The following is a 25,225-nucleotide window of genomic DNA, read 5'->3' on the forward strand; positions in this document are numbered from 1 at the left end:
GTACAATGTTTAGTAGCAAATGTTTGTAATGATGTTCGTGAAAGAATTTCAATAATTAGTTCAGAAGTCAATAACGACAACTGTAAAAGAAAGAAATAATGAGACAATAATATTAGAAAAACTTAAAATTTAATCTTTCATGACATACGAATTAAAATGATAATAAGTATATTGTTTGTAGTATTGACGATAAAGAATTTTACCCGATCCATTTTCAATATTTTTTCCAATTCATCATGATTGTATTGTTAGACGTGATCCTTGAGATAGCATAACCTTCTGTTTTGTTCTTCAAATTGTCATGTGTAATTTGAATTTTGAATGCCATCTTTTTTTTCCAATAGTACATTCAGATAGATGGATAAATTTCGTTATTACCATCCTAAAAAAAAGAATGTTTATAAAAATACATATACAAAATAATAAATTTGTTTTATGTAAATGAAGTTAATATGTATAACCTCATAAACCTGATGAACCAACTCTTGTGCGTTTTTTTTTATAAGCTTCTTTGCATCAAAATCATATAAAGTAAGTGACACCGAACCGGTAATATCTTCAACTATAATGGTGATTTTCAAACTGAAAGCATTGATGTAAACAGATTTAGTAATATAAATTTATATAATTTAACAGAACAATATAATAATATTTATAAAATAAGTTTCAAAACCTGGGAACACCATAAATGACTTTGTTCATGCAGCTTGAAGTGTTACAATAAAAAGCTTCTTTATCTTGAAACTGATTATCATAAATTAAAATTTGTTTTACGACTTTCTGTTGACATCTAGTATAAGTAAAACAATATCATTCCCCTTCAGCACATACTTGTTTAATCGTACCGACAACAATCAAAGTTTTTTCCTAAAAAGTGTTAATGGAAGTATAAATTTTAGTAAAAACTAATAATAATCAAGGATTAAGATATAAAAAATACAAAACCAATTTCACATAATTTATATATTTTAAATGGAAGTGATGTGTGTATATAAACCTGATGTATGTGTTGGAGATCAGCAATATTATGGAAATCAATGTTACGAAGGAAATCTTCATTTTCAGAGCAGATGATCAAGGACGAAGGGTTGATACAATTAGCAATTGTGGTTTGAGCCATTTATTTGTTTGTGGACAAAAAAATAATTGTTTGAAGTTAATATATATATATATATATATATATATATATATATATATATATATATATATATATATATATATATATATAACCCAAACCTAAGATTGCAAAAAATATATGAAGAAATATAGAAAATAAATTACCCTCTATGCACGCTACAAAATATTAATTTGAAAATAATTTCAATATAACATGTAAAATATAATTACAAAAATAGATAAAATCATACCTAATTTAAGATAATAATTACCATATGAAAAACTGTAAATTTGAAAAGATTGTAGAATAAGAAATTTTGTTAATAAATATACAATATTTCAATAAATATGAAATATAATTACAAAAATAGATTCAATGATTTTAGGTAAAAATAAAAAATAAAGGTTGCATATAATTATGGATGGAATAAATGCACTATAAAAATAGATTTTGAATACATAGTCCATGATTTTATTCTGTTACCATATGCAAACGATGTATATCAGAAGGTTTTAAATCAGGTAAAAACAAAATTTTGTATATAATTAAATAAAGGAATTGAATATTAGTTGGGTTTAAATTAGGTAAAAAATAAAGTTTGCATATAATTTTGGAGGGAATATATGCAGTATAAAAAAATATATTTTGAATACTTAGTCCATGATTTTATTCTGTTACAATATGCAAACGATGTATATTAAAATGTTTTAAATTAGGTAAAAATAAATTTTGTATATAATTAAATAAAGGAATTGATTATTATTTGGGTTTAAATTAGGTAAAAAAATAAAGTCTGCATATAATTATGGATGGAATATATGCAGTATAAAAAAAAATTTGATTTTGAATACTTAGTCCATGATTTTATTTTGTTAACATATGCAAATGATGTCTATTTATGCAAATAGTTTTTAAATTTGTTTTTGACAAATAAAACTAGGTGAAATAATTCATATATAATATTTCAATAAATTTGAAATATAATTACAAAAATAGTTTGCAATAACGAACATGCTCATTCAAAAATATCATCCAAATCTGAGACGACTATCATTTAAGTGTTTATTAGTTACTGCAACAAGTATTTCCAATTTGTCTTTGATTTTCTCTAATACGAATTTACATCTTCGAAAACCTATAGATAAACTTATGCAAGGGTCATTACAGTATGTGAGGAATACTCATAGATCAAATGGAAAAAAGCCACAAAATATAATGATTTTTATGTTATTAGCCCTTTATTGAAGAAAAATTGATTATCTATGAATCAAAATTGCAATAATCAGATTGAAACCATCATTCACCTTCAAATCACATAACATCATTTGCCTCCAGAACTATCATCAAATTTTCATATAAAGGTCTTGTAACCACCACAAAAACTCTTGGATCTAAATGAGAAACGGAGCATTAAACCAATTATTACGTAGATTAAAGAAAGATTACAACTAAATACATGTGCATCAAGGCATAATTCTTGATCATTGGTGTACCATACTCCATGATGCATCAAAATATCTGCTTTCTTGTTCTTGAATTCACGAATTTGATCAGCAAGAGAAATATCGTCTTTCCCAAGCTCTTTGATCTCGACTACTAAGCTGCTCACCTACAGATATTTTCCTGTGAATCTGCCACCCAACAACAAAAAAAAAAGATCCTTAAAAGTTCTTTTGTCTGTACAAAAGCATAAATACACTCATAATAGAAATAATCCCAAAAATAAATAATCCAATTTATATTAATCTTAATTCCCCTTATTATTATATTTATACGCATGCATAAATGAAGATAACCTAATACATAATACCTTCAGATGAAGGGCATTGCAACTTTTCTCACTAATTACTTTCTCTACACGCTTGGATTTGTCACGAGAAGATCATCACCAACAATTTGAACCTATTCACCAATTTCTATGTCATTTTTGCATAATGCTCCCAGTCATCTTGGTCAAACAGATCCTCAATTGATACAATCGGGTAGTCACCCACAAATGACTTGTACACGTTCTTCAAACTGTCCCCTGATATCTTTTCTGATCAATTGTTGTTCTACAACAATACAAAATTACAAACCCCTTAATTTTTATCTAATTTCATAATAACACTTAATCCAATAATTAACTCTTACCTCTTCCTTAAAGTTCAAATCATAGGTATTGCCCTTGTCTTCATAAAACTCATAAGCAGCAACATCCATTCCAATAACAACCTGGAATTTGGAATTAATCTTTTTTTTTTTAGAAACAATCAAACAATACAACAGTCAACATATTTTTTATTTTAAAATATGAAAGTTTACTTTTCCAGTATATCCAGCTTTTGCTATTGCAGTATTCAAGACCTCGAGACCTTCTTCGTTCTCCTGTATAACAAATAATGACAACATATAAGTTTATGTATATAGATATAGATATAATTTATTAAAGTAAAATTGTTGACCTCGATGTTAGGAGGAAAGCCACCTTCATCATCAATGTTTGTGGCATCCTGACCATATTTCTTTTTTATGACAAACTTTAAGTTATGTTATACTTCCACACCCATTTTCTTGGCTTCCTTGAAAGAAGAAGCTCCAACAGGGAGAGTCATGAACTCCTGCATTGCAAGCTTGTTGCCTGCATGTGAACCTCCATTTATCACACTGAATGCTGGTACAGGCAACACCAAGGTCTTATTTCTAGCTTCTAGCAAGGTTTACAATGTGTTGTGTGTGTGTTATTTATTAAGACCAAAAATAAGTCAAAAAACTTATACAACTTCATATCAAAGAGACAGAGAGATCATGTGTATTGTACCTTATGGAAAGGGATTTTTTTGACTGAAGGTCTTACTTTACACACAGCAAGTGAGACTACTAGTATAGCATTGGATCCAAGCTGGAAGACATGTAGGGGTGAGCGCGGTGTGGTTCGGTGCGGTTATTAGCTAAAACCTCACCACTAACCGCAAATGTGGTTAATCCATTTTCAAAACCGCTTGATGTGGTTATTTTTACAGTGCGGTTAGGTGGTTATTTTTGCGGTGCGGTTTTGTTTTTTTGTGTTGCGGTTATTTTGTGTGGTTTTTAACCACAGTTTAGAACTCAAACGGTTTTAAGAGTTCAAAAATATTACTTGTAATAACAAAAAAAACCATAATGTATAAGACAATTAACTTAAACCACAAACAATTAATATCTTAAAAATGTCAAAGAAATAGTAATTAACAATAAATTTCTTAAAATTGTCTAATTTCACCATTTTTCAAAGTTAAACATAACAAAAAACCAACACTTTTGCCTTCTAGTATTTTATTCATCTTTCATTCATGAAACTTGTCTTATTTTTAATATTTAATATATTAATAATTAATAAAAAAAAGTTATATGTGATATATGTTGTGCGGTGCGGTTTTTTTTGCGGTTTTTTAAAACTAATAACCGCACCGCACTACAAATTTGCGGTTTTTGAAAAACAGAAAACCTCACCATCGGTTTTTATTGCGGTTGCGGTTTAGTGGTTGCGGTTTTTGCGGTTAATTTTAGTTGCAGTGCGGTTTTTGCTCACCCCTAGACATGGATGAAAATGTTAAGAGTTTGAAACTTTTTTTTTTGGTTAACACCTGAACTGGATAATGAATTGTGATACCTTTTGTTTGCACCAACCCCATTCATTTACAGTTCCATCAAGTTCTTGAACCATCAAGTTGTCAATTTTTGTTTGCTCTGAAAGGTCATATGGTGCATTTTGATTTTTGACATAGAATCACATACTAAATGACTGTAGAGGCTAATACAAAATGATGAAGAGAACATACCTTTCCAATTAAGGCAGGTCCGATTATTGAGTTCACATTCTCCATAGCCTGACCAGTCTATAATGACATGTAAAGTTTAGTTTAGTGGGGATTATTACTTATTAGGGAATAAAATCATATGAAGAACACAAGCATTTAGGAACAAGAGCTTACCAACCTTCAAGACACCTTTTCCTAGATAGTCATAACCTCAATCTCTTAATTTTAGGGCTTCATATATACCTGTGAATACAAAATAGGAAAAGATAAAACAATTATAAGCCTTAAGTCAAAACATCCATGATTGTAATAAAAGAATTTGTAGTAAAGTATGTTTGTGTATACTACCTATTGAAGCACCACTAGGTACTGCAGCTCTGGCCAATGTTCCATCAGAGAGAGTAACATCAATATGAAATTATTAATTTCATTTCCCAATCGATTTGGTTTAACAATACTTGGTAATATCAAAATCAAACATCCAAAACATTCGGACAGTTTCCATAGTCCATAACAAACATCCAAGAAGTCAATATACTATTGGATTTTTTAAACGGAAGATATGATGTATATGCTCTTGCCATCTGTTCAACTAACAAAAAAACACCCAAAAAATTCAAAACCACGATGTGTAGCTATGATCGAAAACCAAAAACATAGATTAGAAAGGATGATCACTTACCTTCTTGTAGGTCGTATTGACAGCATACTGACAGCGATGGTAACAAACGGCTGTCAGAGACTCAAGAGATAAAGGAGAGACATAGGAGATATGCTTTAAGAGGCTTTGACGATGGTTGATTGTGTGCAGAGAAAAGTGAGGAATGAAATTGGGTATGAAACGTAAGAGGTAATTTGCAACTTGAGGCGCTTGTATATTCGACGATGATGTCATCAAAAATGATCCAATGGTGGAGAAATAAGAGTGAAATAAAATCAAGGGTCCTTATTTCTTCAATTTAGATTTTAAGGTTCTCTTTTAATGATATGTAGAGATAGTTTATTTTTTTTTTAACATGTGTCACCTTATTAGGTATCATAATTAATGCATATTTTTTTCTTCATTTGTCATGTGTCACCCTATTATATATCTCCTAACTAATGCATACCATTTGGCAACCTATTGATTCTCCTTTTCAAATTTCAAATTTCCTACTTTAATCAAATTAAATTAATAACATTAGAACAAAAGTTAAAATAAAATTAATACAAATTATAAAGTGATATAATTTCATATATTTATTTAAATCAATGAATATAATTTTATATAACTAAAAAATATCTTAATTAATAATTTATTTAAATAATTAATTAATAATTTAAAGTTTTTACTATAAACTTTGATTAATTTTATAACCGTGGTTCCCACGGGTTATAAACTAGTATTTCTATCAGCATGACATCATCTTTAGGCTATCCGGTATGATGAGAATCTAAGTGGCAACAAAACCCACACATGAACTTTGGAGTAAATTTGACCATTGTTAAATGAACTTTGGACATTAAGAAAATATTAATTTTTAAAATTTAAACCAAACCACATTTATCTATGGATACCAACATATATATATATATATATATATATATATATATATATATATATATATATATATATATATATATAGATATATATATATATATATATATATATATATATATATATATATATATATACTAGCCGTCTACCCGCGCAAAGCGGCGGGCAGCGAATAATTTGATCTCTTTAGAGTTAAAACCATTTTGCGTTCACTTCGAGAAATGAATATTAAATGACATCTATTTTTCAAGAGCATTACCATACGATATTAAGGGGGTGTTTGGCTAAGCTTTTTTTAAAACAACTTATTAGGTTCCACATCACTATAAGTTAAAAAAGTGTTTGGATTAAAATAACTTATTCCGGTGGGGAACCTCTAATACGTTATTTTTTTATAAGTTACCCTACACTTACTTATTAACTTATAGGCTAATAAACTAATAAGCAATAAGCTTTTTTTTGCCAAACAGCCCCTAAATGGTTATTACTTCCATTTATACATACCCAAACCACTCGTATTGTTTATCGTCCTCTTTTTTTTTTCTTTTTCCTTAATTCCTTTATTAATTTAATGTCCTACTAAGTAAAATGCTAAAATATATAAATAATAGTTTATAAAAATAAACCTTTAGAATATTAGGTGTTATGATTCAAAAGTCGATAAATAGGCCTTTAAGAAGGCTAAAATACTCAGGTGTCAACTTGTTCATTGTGATTTTAAACCAAGTTTGGTCACAAATTAAAACATTTTCAACGATGATATATAATTCAAGGATTCATATTGATTTAGGTTCTCGAAACCTTAAAATATTGAACAAAATCTATATAGAACCTTATAATAAGGACAATAATCACCGTAATCAAGAAGTCCATGTGATGAAACTTGATATTATAAGGACCAATGATGAAAAAAGTTTCATTTTTAGACTAAACAAGATGAAAAATATACAAAATACCTTAATCATGTCAAATCTTGTGTTTAACCATTCTTTATTGCAAAAGTAAGATGCCAAAATATACAAACTAATGATAATACAATGCTCTAACCGGCCCTCTTGGTTGAGTTCTTTGAACCTGCAAATCCAACACATTAAAGAAACATAGTAAAAACCTTTTTAGGAACAAACCTGATATAATAAAGCCTTCACCCAATATATTTATAAGATAAAAATACAAAAAGTTAAAAATTATGAAATCAATTACAAGTAAAGATTAAAATAAAAACCTATTAAGAAAGAGCCATTTGCAGGAGGGATATTTGAATCAACATGTATTTTCTGATGGTTTCAAATTTTGAATTATCCGAAATTCAGGGAAGGAGATAGAATTTGTTGAGAAATATAAGGATTCAAAACACAGGTTAAAATTTTATATTATTTTATTGATGACTATTTCTACTATTAGCTTAATGATTTGAACGTCTTAAAAAAATAATATTATTATATTCAATCTATTTTTAGAAATAGTGGGATTTCTTTTATAAGATAGTAAAGATATATATATATATATATATATATATATATATATATATATATATATATATATATATATATATATATATATATATGCTTAGGTTATTCTATTCTAACTAATTATTGTATTGATGTAGGAATGATTGTGAGCCATTGATTTTACTTATTTTAAGAAAGTGATTAATACATATTATTACATCAAAGATAATTTAAAAATCGTATTTATTTTCATTATAAGGGTATTTTAGTCAATTAACATAAATTTAAAAAAGGAAAATTACAGATTTTAGGAATTAATTAATTCTCTAAATTTTAAAAATCTAATTTTTTACATAATAAATATATTAATTCGGACATTCTGAAAGAATATGTTTATCATTATCTTGAAAAAACCATTAAATTTTGACAGAATACTATAAACATATATTATCAAGATTAATAATTTTTAATGAATAAAAATTTTATATGAAAAGATTTTTAATAGGTTAAAATCATTAATTACATTCATTCTTAACAAATACAACTATGAGCATACATAAATGACATTAATTCTGAAAGAATACAAGTAATAATGGTTAAAAAATACATTTATTCTAACATAATAAATCTGAGAATGGTTAAAAATAAAATAAAAACATATTCTTACAGATCGTTGTTTACTCGTGGACACCAGAATGTATATCCATACATATTCTTACATAATAATAGCTTATACATTTTAATACAACTATACGTATTATAACATAATATATTGCTAATCCATTCTAAACGATTACATTTTATAAAAACAACCTTATGATTGGAGTTGCAGGAGGAGTTGAACTCAAGTATGAAAAATCCCTAGGAAAAGCTTGAAAAATCTGAAAACATGAAAAACAAATACATATTAGATCCAATGAAATCTCGCATATCAGAAAGTTTTTTGTAGAATAGTTCTGTTGCACACTTGCTACTACTATCACACCAATTTGTATATAGTACACGTGTAATCAAAACTATTGAAACCAAAAAAAAAAAAAGCTAAATCACATTAAGCAAATAGAAACAGCTTGTGTTCTTCCTCCGTCAATGGAACCCCTGTTTTATCGATTATTATAGAATCAAATATTATGAAATATTGAAATTGCTCGCAACAAGAACAATCAAATTCCAACTTCAGAGATGCAAAATCGTAATCCTTCACTTAAAATAGAAGAATCTAATATAAACGCTAACTCGATCAAATGCGAAAAAGAAATATAGAAACGGATAAACAATAGATAAACCGAAAATGCTAGAGAAAATGAAAAATCAAGATCTAACCTCGTTTGCACTCTCGTCCACCATTGGATTGGTTGTGGACAACATCATAAGCAGAAGCGTAACCTCTGGTGCCCGAAATTTTTTTAAGAAGGAGAAGGCGAAGGCGGTGGTGGCAATTGGTTGTTTCCAGTCGCCTCTTGACTGGTCTGGTAGCAAAACACACAGGAGAATGGAAACGAGGAACACAATAGTGGAGGCATCGGTCGGATGAATGTCACTGCTGGAGTCGGCTTTAGGGTTTAATAGGTAAATAGAAAATTGATCCTAAAATAAAGGGATGTCAATGAGTAATTTTGGATATTAGTTAATATAAATGTGTAATATTACTGATTTGCCCTTATTAATTTTATTTTATTTTTAAATTTTGATTGTTCCACAATCATTCCTATATCCACACAGTAATTAGTTAGAACACTTGAACCTCTTTCTCTCTCTCTCTCTCTCTCTATATATATATATATATATATATATATACAGAGAGAGAGAGAGAGAGAGAGATTGGTTCAAATGAGGATGAACATCTATTGTGCGGACGTGAGAATGACAAAGAAAATATGTTGTTTGATTATATGAATATGTTCAATCTTACATAACTATTGTCATTATCACACATTCTCACTAATTAAATCGTGTATAAGTTTATTATAGACTTTTTATTATTATTCTCATTCTGTCAGAATGTTTATTGAGTCGTATTCTGTCTGAATGAAAATGAGTGAAAAATGATTTGTGAGAACAAAAATTAATAAGAATTAATGAGAATGAATGAAAATAACGATATTTTTGTAAGGTTGAACCTGTTCGCATTACTAAACAACTTATCTCTTAGTAATTCTCATAGAATCGCACTGTCCACACGTCAACACAATAATTGTACATCCACATTACAACCTAGCCCTATATATATATATATATATATATATATATATATATATATATATATATATATATATATAGAGAGAGAGAGAGAGAGAGAGAGAGAGAGAGGGGGGGGAAGGATCATTTGAGAACCTATAGTTTCCCAAGAACTAATTTTAGACCACTAGATAAAAAAAAAGGGTCAAGATGCAAGGTGGCATTTTTGTAAATAAGTTAAAAACTAAAGAGAAGGGTCATGTTAAATAAATCAAACAGAGGGCAATTTAGGAATGTAAAAACTGACTTCCAAACACACACATATCAATTCCTCTCTTTCTCTCTCTCTCTCTCTCTCTCTCTCCCTCTCTCTTTCTCACTCACTCTCACACATACACACATACAGATGCGTTATCGTGACTTTGCTTTAGATTACATCTGGATCTATCCAGCTTTCATTGTCGCTGCCACACTCATTGATCTGACGTTCTTCATACAAAAAACTCCAATGAAGATGCTTTGATTTTGAATCGTTTTATCCTCCACCAATTCGTTCACCGAAGTACACTATAATCACCGACTTCATCTCGGCCTCCTCTATAGATTACAGACCTGAACGAAGAAGATGATCCCTAACTCTCGATCTCGGTCTCAATTTTCCTCCACCAGAAGTTGCCTAAACAGAGGTATTTATTTTTTACATTTCTTTGGTTTTTTAGATCAGATTTCACTTTTTCTTTTCTGCATTACCAAAATGAAGTTGACAATGTATATGCTTATTATATGCTTGTGCGTATACTAAGTTAGTTATCGAATTCAATATAGTACGTGATATTGAAATTACTTAGAGTTTAGAAGGTTTCTTATTAAAAATAAAATTTTCGTGAAAATATAAAATTCTAGTGCTCTTTTCCTTCATGTGTGACCTTATTAATATTGTTGTTCTCTTTAACATGGACTCGTCTGGTGAAAATATAGTCAATTTGTAGTCAAAGGGTCTGGTTTTCTGAAGTGCACGCAAGTTGCTCGACGAAATTCTAGAACCAGATTGAGTTGCTTTGCTTTAATATCAAGGTATATTGGCTTAATACAAGTATACAACTTCGCATTCCTTTGTTCATTTATAATAATCCATGATATTTTCTTAGGAATTTACAAGAGTTCTAGCTGTAGTTGACCTTGCTTTGCTTGTATATGAGATGCTATGAAAAGACTCAGTGGCGACTCCAAGAAGATCAACCCATTGGTAAGTAATATTCTAATTATCCACTTCACATATTTTTTAAAGCATAAACAGATTTTAATTCTTTCAAGTCTTCATATTTCCCAGGTGCCAGTAGACCTTGTGATTGACCATTTAGTTCAAGTTGATGTTTCAAGAAGTGTAAATATTATTCAAGAAAACATATACCTTGAATTTCAACACAACGATGAACGCTTTTCCTTTTTGAAATGGAGATAATATATATGCATTTGACAACATGCTTATCTAGTATAATTCACCAGGTAAATATTTACACACTAAAACCACATCACATATGAACCTTGCAAATAATCACTATAATAAGCTTAAAATGTTCAAAAATACAATGAAATGACAACGAATATTGATAAATTGCAAATAATCACTGTAATTTCATGTTCAACTATTCTTCATCGGAATTGAATTCTATTGCTATAGTAATTTGCTTTTTTTTTTTGTGAAAACATTGATGCTTGTTTATTTAACAAAACATGATTTCATCTAGTTAATTCATTCTTGTTTTTCTGATAAGTAAAATAACTTGGAAGATTGTCATATGGCAATTCTCTACATCGTGACCTATAATTTAATGGAACATACATTATTTTTGAATATAATATATGAGGTTGATATAAAATATGTTAGATTGCAAGGTCTATATATGAATTAAATGTAACCTTGCCATTGAAATTTAGAATGGATTCAAAGACTTATACCTTTGTTGAAATTAAGATATGAGTTTTTATAGATCTAGAGATGGCATATATGGCAATTTCTTCATTATGTTTGGGTGCTTTGTGATTTTTTAGGGTAAATCACCCTTTTCATCCGCATAATATAGAATAGACACGTTGTTTGAGGTCAACATTTTAGAATCACTCATTTTCATTATAAAACTCCATATTTTTATATTATATGTGTTAGATGACGATCATATATTCATATTATCATCTCATATGATCTTTTCTCAGGTATTTGTTATAAGTTCATCTTTATGTATAATGATTAACTTGAATTCTTTTTGTTCACAGGATAACAAATTTTGAGTACTTGAATTACACAAAGAAAAAGTAATTTCTAAATTCAATTTTTTGTTTTTTGTTCTTTGTTTCTAGTGAACTTGGAATTCCTTTCCGAAAACCAGTTCAAAAGATTCCACCAATGTGGAATAGACTTTCATGGTCATGATTGCTTCCATCAAAGGTACACAATATTTTAATTTTTTCTTTTTTATTAAAGACCAAAATGCTCTCATTACATATACAGAAATAAATAAAAATTAAAATAAATGGTTTACGCATTTACAATAAACAAAAAATATTTAAATATAAATAAAGATTTCATTTTTAGTGTTGAATTCCATTCCTCCCAAGCAAAATTTCACATTTCGATTCAATTCCAATTCAAATCTTGAATTTTCATATCTAAATTTGTAGTATTACAATCATAACAACTTTCCAATCTTTAATTTACCTATTTACCACCCTTAAATTCACATGTAAATCACAAGTGAATCACATATGAGTTACATGTGCTTCATAAGTAATTTACATATGAATCACATGTAATTCACCAAGTACATCACAAGTGATTCATACATGAATTACATGTAAATCACAAGTGAACCACATATGAGTTACATGTGATTCATATGTAATTTAACTATGAACCACATGTAATTCACAAGTAATCACAAGTTATTGTCATATGAATTACATGTGATTCACATGTAAATCACATGTTATTTACATGTAAATAAAAAATGAATCACATATGAGTTACATGTGATTCATATGTAATCTACATATTAAGTACATGTAATTCAAAAGTAAATCATAAGTGATTCACATATGAATTAAATGTGATTTACATGTAATTCACAAGTGAATCACATATGAGTTACATGTGATTCATATGTAATTTACATATGAATCACATGTAATTCACAAGTAAATCACAAGTAAATCACAAGTAATTCATATATGAATTACATGTCATTCACATATGAAATACATGTGCTTCACAAGTGAATCACATATGAGTTACATGTGATTCATATGTAATTTACATATGAATCACATGTAATTCACAAGTAATTCACATATGAATTATATGTGATTCACATGTAAATCACAAGTGAATCACATATGAGTTACATATGAATCACAAGTGATTAACATATGAATTACATGTGATTCACATGTAGATAACAAGTGAATCTCATAAGAATTACACATGTAAATAACATGTAATTCACATATGACTTACATGTGATTCACATGTAAATCACACGTAATTCACATATTATCCACATGTAAATCACAAGTGAATCACATATGATTCACATGAGTGTTCTGGCGTTAATCAATTTCTTTTAATTTTCTTGAAGATTTTCAAGAATTTGTGGAAAATATTAAAAAGGTGAAAAGTGAAAAATTGAAGAAAATATGGAAATCTTGATATGAAGAAATGATCATATTGTGAATCTTTGTAGTTTTTCTGTTTTTTATATTTTATTTTATATCGAATAAAATATTTGTAGTATTATGTTATAGATTGATTAATAAAAATGAGATTTTTTATGATTAATACAAGAGGTGAAATATATTATAGCATAAGAAATATGCAGATATGCATTTGAAGAAATATAGATATATATATGCGTTGATTTTTTTTTTGTTAAAAAAAGTTATTGTTTTTTTTTTTTAAATATTCTAGTTTTTTTTTATATAATTTTATTAATTCTTAAGAATTTTACTTTAAAAAAAATGCAGTTTTTTTTAAATGAAGTTTTTTTTTTCAAAAAAAATTGTAGTTTTTTTTTTTTGAAAAAACTGTCGTTTTTTTAAATGCAGTTTTTTTAAAAAAGTTGTATTTTTTTTTTGAAAAATGCATTTTTTTTTAAAAATTGAAGTTTTTTAAAACAATTACAGTTTTTTTAAAAAAATATAGTTTTTTTGAAAAAATTGTAGTTTTTTTAAAAGATATTTAAAAAAAAAATGCAGTTTTTTTAAAAACAATTGCTGATTTTTTGGAAAATTGCAGTTTTAAAAAAAAAATCAATTTATTTTAAAAATTCTAGTTTTCTGAAAAAAAAAATTAAAGCATCTCCATTTTATTTAAATAAATCGAAAATTATATTTTTAAAAAAATCTGAAATTTGATTTATTATGTTAATTTTAAAAACTTTTTATTAATATTTCCAATAACAAAAAAAAAAAATTAAACATTAAATGAGATCGGTAAGATAACGATCATGCCCTTAATGAGTTAATTTTGATTTAATGCTCCAGCTTTAGTTCTCAGGTTCTCACGAAACTATGCGTTCTCAACGGATCGCATCCTATATATATATATATATATATATATATATATATATATATATATATATATAGAGAGAGAGAGAGAGAGAGAGAGAGAGAGAGAGAAAGAGAGAGAGAGGTAGGTTCAAATGTTTCTCACATCTATTATGTGTAACAACCCGAAGTTGATCATCGCCAAAAACCCGTTCTACCCATAAAACACGCCATTAATCAATTCGTTTCGTTTCCGTTTTGGGTTTAATTAAATAAATTTATATGTTTATTATCATCCAATGAGTGTCCAAACCCTTTAGGAACTCATGAAACTAGCCCAAAAATGTTCATTTCAAAAAGCTTAGAAACGTCCCCGCCGGGTGACGGAAACTTAATCGGGTGCGACCTAAAGCCTTGTTTAAGGCCGGTATCGGGTAGAATTCCTCCGTGTCCAAGTTTTGGGAACTATGTAAACATGTTAAACCTTTCATTTGAAGCTTTTTTTTTCTCTCTCTCTCTACTCTCTCTCTAACCTCTCTCCTAATTCCAAAGTTTAAGGGTCCAAAACTCAATTTTAAGGCCTCAAATCCCTAAGGTACCTTCCTAACCTTAATGTATAGCATATTTGGCTTCCAAATTAGGGATTTAATCATGATTTAAGGCCTCGAATGTGAGTTTACGGCCATGGTTGAAGCTTAGGCCGTAAACACATAGTTAAGGGGTTTTAAGCCCTAAAACCCTTTTAAACCACAATTGGACTTTAGATATGGCTAAATGACTTCATGGAATGGACTTAGAACATTTTAAACATGGATTTTGATGGATTTGAAGGAGTTTACGGACAAGGCTCATGCTTGGGCCGTAAACTCATATATTTGGGGGTTTTTATGACCTTAAACCCTTCCAAATCACTTATAAGGCTTAGTTATGAATTATAGAATTTTGGCTTTAGCCTTGGAACACTTTTATCTTGGATTTTGGAGGACAAATAAGAGTTTACGGCCAAGCCTCATGCTTGGGCCGTAAACCCTTCAAATTAGGGTGTAAACTCCTCCAAAAGTGTTGTTTAACCCCTATAACACCCCTAAAGCCTTGGAATGAATTTTAAAAGTCCTTACAATCAAGTTTTTGGCCTTAAAACATTTGGAATCACTCTCTAAGAGAGTTTACGGCCATGAGGGGGGTCTCATAGGCCGTAAACTCCAAAAACCCCTCCAAAATTTCAAGGAAATGCATGAAAGGTCTAGGAATAAATTTAGCAATCACATGTGATTGGTTTTGACATCATTTAACACAATTTTCATGGGTATTTAGGAGTTTATGGCCAGGAGTCCATGCTAGGCCGTAAACTCCCATAAATAAGTCAAATTGATGTTTAAAATCCATTCCAAGACTTTGAACCAAACCTAGAAAAATTCCCTTAAGTGATTTAAGCCATTTTTGCCCATAATTGACCCCACCATGAGTTTACGGCCCTAAAATCATGGGAAGTGGGTGTTATTTGCTGAAAACTCTTGTATGAGTTTATTCATGGGGAGTAAACTCAAGTTCCAAGTCCCTAGTGCCATTACACGTCCTTAAACGCCACCCGGGTCCCTCCAAACACTTGTATCGGGGTGTTTTCGCGACTAGAAGCAATTGTCCCCATCAAATAATCAATCTAGGTCCTAATTAGATACAAATGTGTATCTTTACATTATACTTAGGAGCCTCGTGTGTTTGCAAGCCCCGGACCAACACTTAGCATCCGAATCGTCACTTTTCTCGTCCGGTGAGTTCATACCCCTACGCCCTTTTCCGTGTTTTTCAATGTTTTCAGGGGGGGAATACAAGCAAACTATAACTGTTTTCGAATTATAACATTGATGTGTTTCAAATAATATCTGGCAAACTGATAAACACCTTTACTCCTTATGTATTATGTTGAGCATAAGGAATGATTTATCAATTACAACTAAATGGATTTTAGTTAAGAAAATAACCAAACTAATCAAATTATTATGGGAATAATTTGGGGATTTTCTTTAGTGTTCGTTTTATCATGTACTGATATCTATATAAATTTATTAGATAAACTATGTCTGATGCAGTTTATCTCCGTATCAATTGAATGTATTGCCAGATAGTTTCCTTGTATGTATCTATTTTCACTGTATCGTGTTTCATAATCTTTGTATGTTTGATATCGTATGAGAATCCTATGAATAGTTTAGTACTAGTTTGTGAGTAGTCACTACCCTTTATGGATGATCAGTAAATCCTCCCCGGAAGTGTAACCAGAGTCTCCTGGAGGGAGAGCGAGGAATTTGTGAATAGATCTATTCGGGACTGACAATCCCACACCTTAACTGCTAGCTACAGTTAGGTGGGCACGCCTGGGGTGACAAATTCTGGATATCGTCCGACGTCTGACTAACGTCAAGGAGGTCTCGTTGTCGTATCAGTATGGTTACCCGACTCACAATATGTATTAATATAAGTTTATTCACAGCTTCGGTTTTAGAATCTATATCTAGTTCGGGATAGTGATCCCATGGTTTTATCAAATTACTTTGTATCTAGTTCGGGATGGTAGTCCCATGGTTTTCAGTCTATCGAACTTGTATCTAGTACGGGATGATAGTCCCACGATTTCAATCTATATCATGTACGAGATAGTATTCCCATGGTTTTGAAACTATATCTAGTTCGGGATAGTGATCCCATGGCTTTATCTATCTATCTTATACCTAGTTCGGGATAGTGATCCCATGGTTTTATCAAACAATCTTATATCTAGTTCGGGATAGTATTCCCATTGTTTTCACTCTATATTTCCTAGTATATCAAACTATCTTGTAACTAGTTCGGGATGTTAGTCCCAAGGTTTTCAAACTAGTTTCTATCTACATTTCGTGTATATTATGGTATTTCATATCTAATTTGGGATAGTACTCCCATGATCCTCAATATATAGTTTTGTGTATTAAACTATACTCTGTTTTATTCAGTAAATCTTGCGTTTAGGAAAATATGGGATCTTCCTGGGGTTAACATATGACGTGTAAATGATTAGTATCGAAAGATAACTAAACTAACTTTACATAAGAAAATATGGGATTTTCTTGAATAACAAACCTTTTCGGAAAACTAAAGGAAACCGATACATTTTCATAAAACAAAACCGCTTATGAACTCACCAGCTTTATGCTGATTTTCAAACTGCTTGTATTCTTAGGTCCAAGTTAGACTGGTACCCGGCGATCTCTTTTGGTGAAGACGGAGTGCGTGGAAGACTCGTCCCGTTTTGTTCATATGATATATGTATAACTTTTGTACAATTTACTTTTGAACCAAATGTAAACTTTCATATATATGTAATGTAATGGCTGTTTACTATGATTACTATATACATTAGATTTGATACACAACTTGGAGTCAACCCTGGAAATGTTTCCGCCTTTGATTTTCGGGGCGTGACATTATGTGCTAGAACGCACCGATTAGAATTTAGTAAAATTTATATGTATATTAAATGATATCCATACTTATGATTGCTTTTTATGGAAACTAATTAAATTCGTATTAATTTCAACAATAATATTCTTTCTGAATGAGCCATCAGCCTGATTGGACCGCCTTGCGGGGCCATCAGTCTATCTGGACCACTCTCCGAGCCACCGACACGTGTAGACCGCCTATTAGGGCCTTCAGCCTATCCGGACCGCTCGTCGGGCCTTCAACCTGACCGGTACGCCCTAACTGGCTCTGCAGTCTATCCGGTTCGCCTAGGTATGTTAGCACAAGCACAAAGCATAACCGCCTCAAGCCAACCCCAAATCAAACAATCATGTGCAAATAAATATCATGTGATAGCTAGCATGTACAGATAGTCATACAGATCTAACATATTACTAACATAACATCATCCTATAACTGGGATACCAGTCTAACATATCACTAACATAACATTATCCTACATACCAGGATACCGACCTAACCGGTCACTAACATAGCATTATCCTATATATCAGGATACTGGCCTAACAGGCCACTAAGCATATAATCATGCAATATACCCAAATAAAAATCCGAAAAGGGTCGGCATTGGTGCCTTCGACCCTGTTAGCATAGTGAGGACAGCTCATCTCACAAGTAGCTCGGGATGACAATGTCAAACTCCCTAAATACAGCTCCAAAGTCAATCACCTACAGCCACCAATGATCAACCTCCATGAATTCCAAATTACTTAAATACCCCCACAAGTCAAACTAGTTAACCCTTGGTCAAAGTCAAGTCAATGGTCAAGGTCAACAGTACATGTTGATCCAACTCGTCGAGTGTAGCCCACTTACTCGTCGAGTTCCTTCAAAAATCAAGAAATCACGAAAAACCTAGTTGACTCGTCGAGTTTCCAGACAAATCGCCAAGTCCATGTGGTGTCCAAATGTTGGGAAAAACCATAACTAACTCGTCGAGTCATCTTACTAACTCGCTCAGTCCATGCAGAAACAAAAAACGGCCAATTTCATCCTACTCGTCGAGTTGACCATGCAACTCGTTGAGTCCATTCAGTCTTTTTCTTATTCGGACGCTTTTAAGCAAAACCAAGGCTCTAAGTTGTAGATCTAGCCTCCTAAGGCATGGTCACCACGTAAAGTTGCAAGCTTTACGTGCATGCAAGGCCTTAAATGCCAAAACCGAGATAAGAAAGAGGTTTAAGCAAAGGTGAAGGGCCAAAGCTTGATAAATTTAATAACTTTATGACCATGAAGACTTAGAGGAGTCCAGATATAAACTTACATGTTCACATCATGACCAATACCCGAAATGACCCCCAAACATGCTAAAAATGGCCTTAAACCCTTGAATAAGGAGATCTAACACTAGAATGATCAAGGTAACAGACTTTTACCATCAAATGGAAGCCAAAACGATGTAGATGTTGGATTTACAAGCTCCTTCCCGCTCTAAGCTTCTTCAACAAATGCACCAAAAACACTCTTTTAACCTCACAAACACAAAGGAGTAGTAAAGAACGACATGGGTTTCCTTATCTGGGTAATGAGGTTATAAGGGAAGCCAAAGGATGCAGGTTAAGTCCTTTAAATAGTTTACAAACCCTATAAATTAGGGTTTTCAAACACAACCTCTACTCATTGAGTTGGGTCCTCTAAATCGTCGAGTAGGTCCTAAAGTTCCCGCGGGCTGGCTAATCTCTATACAACGAGTTGGGGCCTCCAACTCGTCAAGTAGGCTTCCTTAATTGCATGCAAATCCCTAAAATCTCATTCTTGGAAATCGGGATGTTACAATTCTCCCTCACTTGAACTAGGCTTCGTCCTCGAAGCCTGCTGTAGTATACAAATACAGATAATGCTTTTGCATTTCAGTCTCCGGCTCCCAAATCTACTCAGATCCCCTCCGATCATGCCATCTGTACCTCTACCTAAGCTATTTCCTTGCTATGCAAAACCTTTACCTTTCATTCCAAGATGGCCACCGACCTCTTGACGTAGTTCAGGTGCTCATGATCCTAAAGATCGCCCAATGATGTCACAGTATCCTCACCTGACACACACTTTCACAACTGCAAGACATGGGAAGTGCTATTATTCTGACTGTGCTCCTCAGGGAGACCCAATTGGTACGCTGCCTTGCCATCCTTGGCCAAACCTTAAATGGCTTGATATATTGGGCACCCAAATTCCCTTCTTCCTGAAGCAGATCACACCTTGAAAACCTAGAGTCCTTGCTAAAACACAATCATGGATCATACGCGGCTGCCGATAATTCTCTGTTGGAGAAGAGAATATATATTCTTTCAAGGGAAACTCATTCAATGATAGAATTTTCAGGGGTAACACGGAAAACGGGAGGCAAACTGGGAGAAGAACCCTTTTTGTGTTGACAGGATAACGCCTCCTTCAGCTCCCGAATCTACACACAGTAACAGTCACATGCTAACGCATAACCACAAACACCTATGACTAGCTCGATCAGCCTCAGGTTGGAATATTAATATGTCGAATCTAGTCAACCACCAGATTGAAATGCTTAGGGTTTTTCGGCCTACCGCCTCAACCCTACTGCTCCTCCTAGCCTTCGTGCCTACGACTTACCGTCGAGCCGCACCGGGTATCTTGGCCCACTGTCGCAACCCTACTGCTCCTTTTGAGTCTCCATGCCTACAACTTACAGTCGGCCCGCATCAGGTATCTTGGCCTACTGCATAGACCAGGACCGCCTCAACCCTTCCAACATGATATGTTGCCATAGATAATCAGGAAAAAGATCTAACCCGGTTCTCGGAACCTGAAAGACAGGGACGCTCTAACCCAGCAACCCTCGTCTTCCTGTTGATGACAATACACCTTTCGCCTGCAACTCTCAATTCACACCACGAACCAAAAGGTTCCACCATTTACCTCACTGGCCTCCAGAGTGCATGCCTCACACGGATACACTTGCGATCCCCAATGCAATTTTACACTATAAGCCATCCCGAAATGGCCGTCCATGAATCCACCCAAGTTTCTGATTGAAACTACCACAAATCATGCAGAAAAGATCCTAAAATAGGTTGATAGTGAACCTTTCACAATCCGAGTCCATATGATACACCAAAGCCTTAGTATAACCTTTGGCTCTTTACCATGCCATTACCAATCTCCGGAGCGACGAAAGAAGATGATCAACCAAGAACTTCCACATTACAAGTGATCCTTAACAACAACTTGCGAACATACATGAATAAGGGGTAAACATTCCCCGGATTCATTCTGATACTTGACTGATACTCCCCTCAGCCCTTACTGCTTCCTTTATCCAACCAACAGATTTACGACACACCAGGCCCCAATCAACACATCAATCCTGAGAGCACCCCAAGCAAAAGGAATGAATCTTTACGATCATTAGGCCCACAGACTTTGACTGGAACGCTTCCGATAACCTATCGACATTGTCGTCTTCTCGCCAGTGGCCCAACCCTTCGGGACTGAAAGTACCCACCTTCCTTCGTTGCCTAAAAGCTCTAAACTTTCTCAAATCACCAAACAAGCATCGCAATGCTGAAACTCTACCACGCATGATTCCCTTTTGGAACATGTTGTTACTCAAGAGTTTCCAGGCTCTCCTACATGACCACCGACAGTCCCTAAGGTCACTCTATAAGTGATAACCCAAAAGCACGGAACATACAATTCCAAAGGTTATTATCACAAAGCATCATGCTCATTACCAGAACGTAGATCTAACAAAATATATACAGAGTCTTCAGCATGACTTGACCATATCACCGGGCCTTCAGCCTATTGGGACCACTCTCAGAACCTTCAGCATGTCTGGACCGCCTCTCCAGGCCTTCAGCCTGTCTGGACTATTCTTCGGGCCTTCGGCCTGACTGATACGCCCCATTGGCCTTCTGTGTATTCGGGCCTCCCTAGGTCTATTGAGCAAAACCCTTAACCCATCCTGGTGCCCTGTTCATATATAACCATCTCTCCTCCACTCGGGGTTCGAACTCTTGTTCCAATTCGCAGACTATAATCCCGACCTAACCATACACATAAGTAGAGCCAAACCCCAATCCTACCTTGAACACCTACATATACACTCAAAAAAATTCACCTCCATGTGTCTACTTGGGGAGACCCTAGACCTTATGTTGATCGTCCAGCCTCTCTGGAAACCATTATCCAGACAGCAACAGAAAAAACCCTCCATGGCTGATGCTCCATCTGAGAATTCCCAATTCTCCCCCACTTGGGACACTAATCAATACCTACTGGTTGTGAAACCAAAACACGACTTAACCATCCCAACCAGGTATTACCATACTTAACCATGGAATGAATAACCTACGTAGAACAATCGTCCTAGCACGGAGCAACCGAACTTCAAGAGAAACCTGAATCCTAGCTAAATACTTTTAAATCTCCAAATTACAACTACTGACCTTGGAATGGTGATTCTCTATCCTAACTTCTCATTCTCAAATGCATCCTTGGATCGTATCCATCTACAACCCTTCGATACTAAATTCCCCTGACCCTCCTATGTCCTAGCGTCTTATGCACAAGGCAAATGAAAGTTCACAATATAATAATAAACAGTAAGATAAGAGGTACAGACATACCAACAACCATATTCAGTGTTGTCCTGGCCTCCTCAACTGTAAGTCGGAAGGTGTGTCCCCAAGCCTTCGGAGGCTCTGCTCTACCCTGACCCCTCTCAGTAATCCTCAGCGTAGCTGGTGCTGGAGCCTGCGCCGGCCTGGCAGCAAGTTATGGACAATTGGTCTTCACGTGACCAACCTAATGGCAGTAGTAGAAAATCTTCATATCCTTAACTGGGTCTGGCTGGCGGCAATCCCTCATAAAGTGACCCTCCTTCCCGCATTTACGACACGCACTATCAGATCTACAAACCCCTAAGTGACCCTTCCTGCACTTGCCACAAGTGTGACCATGCTGGCCTCCCGACCTAGAATCAGCGGTCTTAGACCGCTTTGGCGTTAGCTGTGACTGTGTTGGGGCCTGTCTCTTCTCTCGTAATTATAGCTCGATCTCAAGCTCACACCGCCTAGCGGCCTACAGCAACTCCTACAGTGTATCACAATGTTGGGTGGCAACAAATTGACGAATGTCAGTCTTGAGCATGCTCAAATAACGTGTCATTCGAGCCTGCTCGGAAGCAAAATTTCGGCAAAACATCGCCCTCTCAGTAAACATACGGGTGATCTCCGTCACCGTCTCAACATCCTGCCTTAACTCCAAGAACTACTGAGCTAACCGCTCCCCATAAACCTGCAGACTATAGTGAGTGCAGAACATATTGCTCCCAAGAAACAGTAACTCTCTGATCATCTGTATACGACCTTGTCATCAACCTCCACCAGTCCTTTTCCCTCGGACCTCAGCAGGTTTAGGGCACATTTGACATTCTGGTCAGTAGGACATGAACATGTGAAGAAACATCCCTCCACATCTGACATCCACCTCATGGCTATAATCGGTTCCTGAACCCCATCAAAAGTCGTTGGCTTCGTGTTATCAAAGTCTCGGTACTGGAAAGCCCGGTTGGTCGCACCAGTAGCGGCGGCTACGGCTGCATCGACAGCCGTCTCAGCAAAAGTTGCATAGCGCTCGTCAAAGTACTCCAACATAGCGGTCTTAAGAGACCCAAACATCTCCGGCAACTGTGCCCGTAATAGAGTAGCAACGTCATCATGCAAGATTTCTCAAATCCTGGCGTCCAACTCATCCGACCTCATCTGACCAATGACCTCAGGCACTGTTCGTCCCTCTTGAACGCCATCTCCTGATCCAGTCACAAATCGTCTAGTAACCACCATGCTATAAATGTACCAGGAAGATATCAAACATTCCATATAATAATCCAGGAACCAACTCCCAACAAAGCCCTATGGGTTGTGACTTCCTTGCTACGCATATGGATCATGTTCTTATAGTAGTACGAACCCATACTACCTTCAACACCTACCCATATTTGTCTCAAGTATCATCACAATGCCCTAACAATATAAATATGCATGGCGCGTGCTTAATCCTCACTCCTAGAGGAAGGCTAAATATCTCATAACTGGCCGAATGACCCCACACAACCCACCCATGAAACTTCCACCAACACTGCAGTGTAACGACCCAATTTTCAAAAGAAAATTTTCATTTTTAAATAGTGAAATACACTTTCCATAAACCATAAAATCTCAACACAATTGCTTTAAAATTCTTAACAATAACAATATTATTTCAAATCATCAGAGTGTCACATAAAAATGCTGAAGAGAGAGTGCATGCCATGCCATCAAGCCTTGCCCTTGCCCTTGGGCTCAGATGTACCTGAAACAAATCCACAAACTATAAGCTAATGCTTAGTGAGTTCCCCAGATCATACCCCATATATAATCCCCATATACACATGTCATATTAGCTATAAAAGCTACATATACCACATAAGTCATGCATACAAACATATAGAAAGCCATGGAAACCCTCTAGGGTCTTACACCTAGTGCCACTGGAATCCCCAAGTGGTCTTAACTCGATGCCATGGGAACCCCCACATGGTCTTCCTGCCATGGGAACCCCTACATGGTCTTCACTAACTGCCATTGGAACCCCCACATGGTCTTCCCTACCAAGAAAATATCATACAAACTAAACATGCAACTATGCTGGGATGCCATGGAAACCAGTGGCAGATGTGTGTGGTGCCCGGGGGGTCCCGGGCAACTGCTCCGCTTCGGTCCGTTAGGGTAAAAAAAAATTCTATTAGGTGCACCGGCTTCAAATTCGTTCGGGTGACACTATACTTTTGAGAAATCGAGGCCCAAAAAATAAAACAATAAAAAATGCTAGTCCAACAAATAAACAAAATTAGCCCAATACCTCAATTTAGAATTAGCCCAAATGCATTTTGAGTTTGTAGCCCAAATGCCCAAATTGCTTATTTAATTTTTTAACCAATAGAATTAGCCCAATACCCAATCTCTATTAGGTGTCCATCAGCTTTTGAAAGAAAAGAAATTGGAGTGCTGGCCTTGTGCCCTTGTCTACGAACGAGATTACAGAAAGCAAAAAAAAAAAACGGCACTGTGAACTGTGAAGTGAAGGCCAT

The 25,225-nt window shown here is 33.8% G+C and overlaps 1 pseudogene; it reads right to left on the minus strand.

Moving 5' to 3' along the window:
- Nucleotides 1-349: 349 nt before the first annotated feature.
- LOC111893587 (enolase-like) lies at nt 350-25,225 on the minus strand (annotated as a pseudogene).

This window comes from Lactuca sativa, chromosome 8 (genome assembly GCF_002870075.4).
Source record: "Lactuca sativa cultivar Salinas chromosome 8, Lsat_Salinas_v11, whole genome shotgun sequence".
NCBI classification, from domain to species: domain Eukaryota; kingdom Viridiplantae; phylum Streptophyta; class Magnoliopsida; order Asterales; family Asteraceae; genus Lactuca; species Lactuca sativa.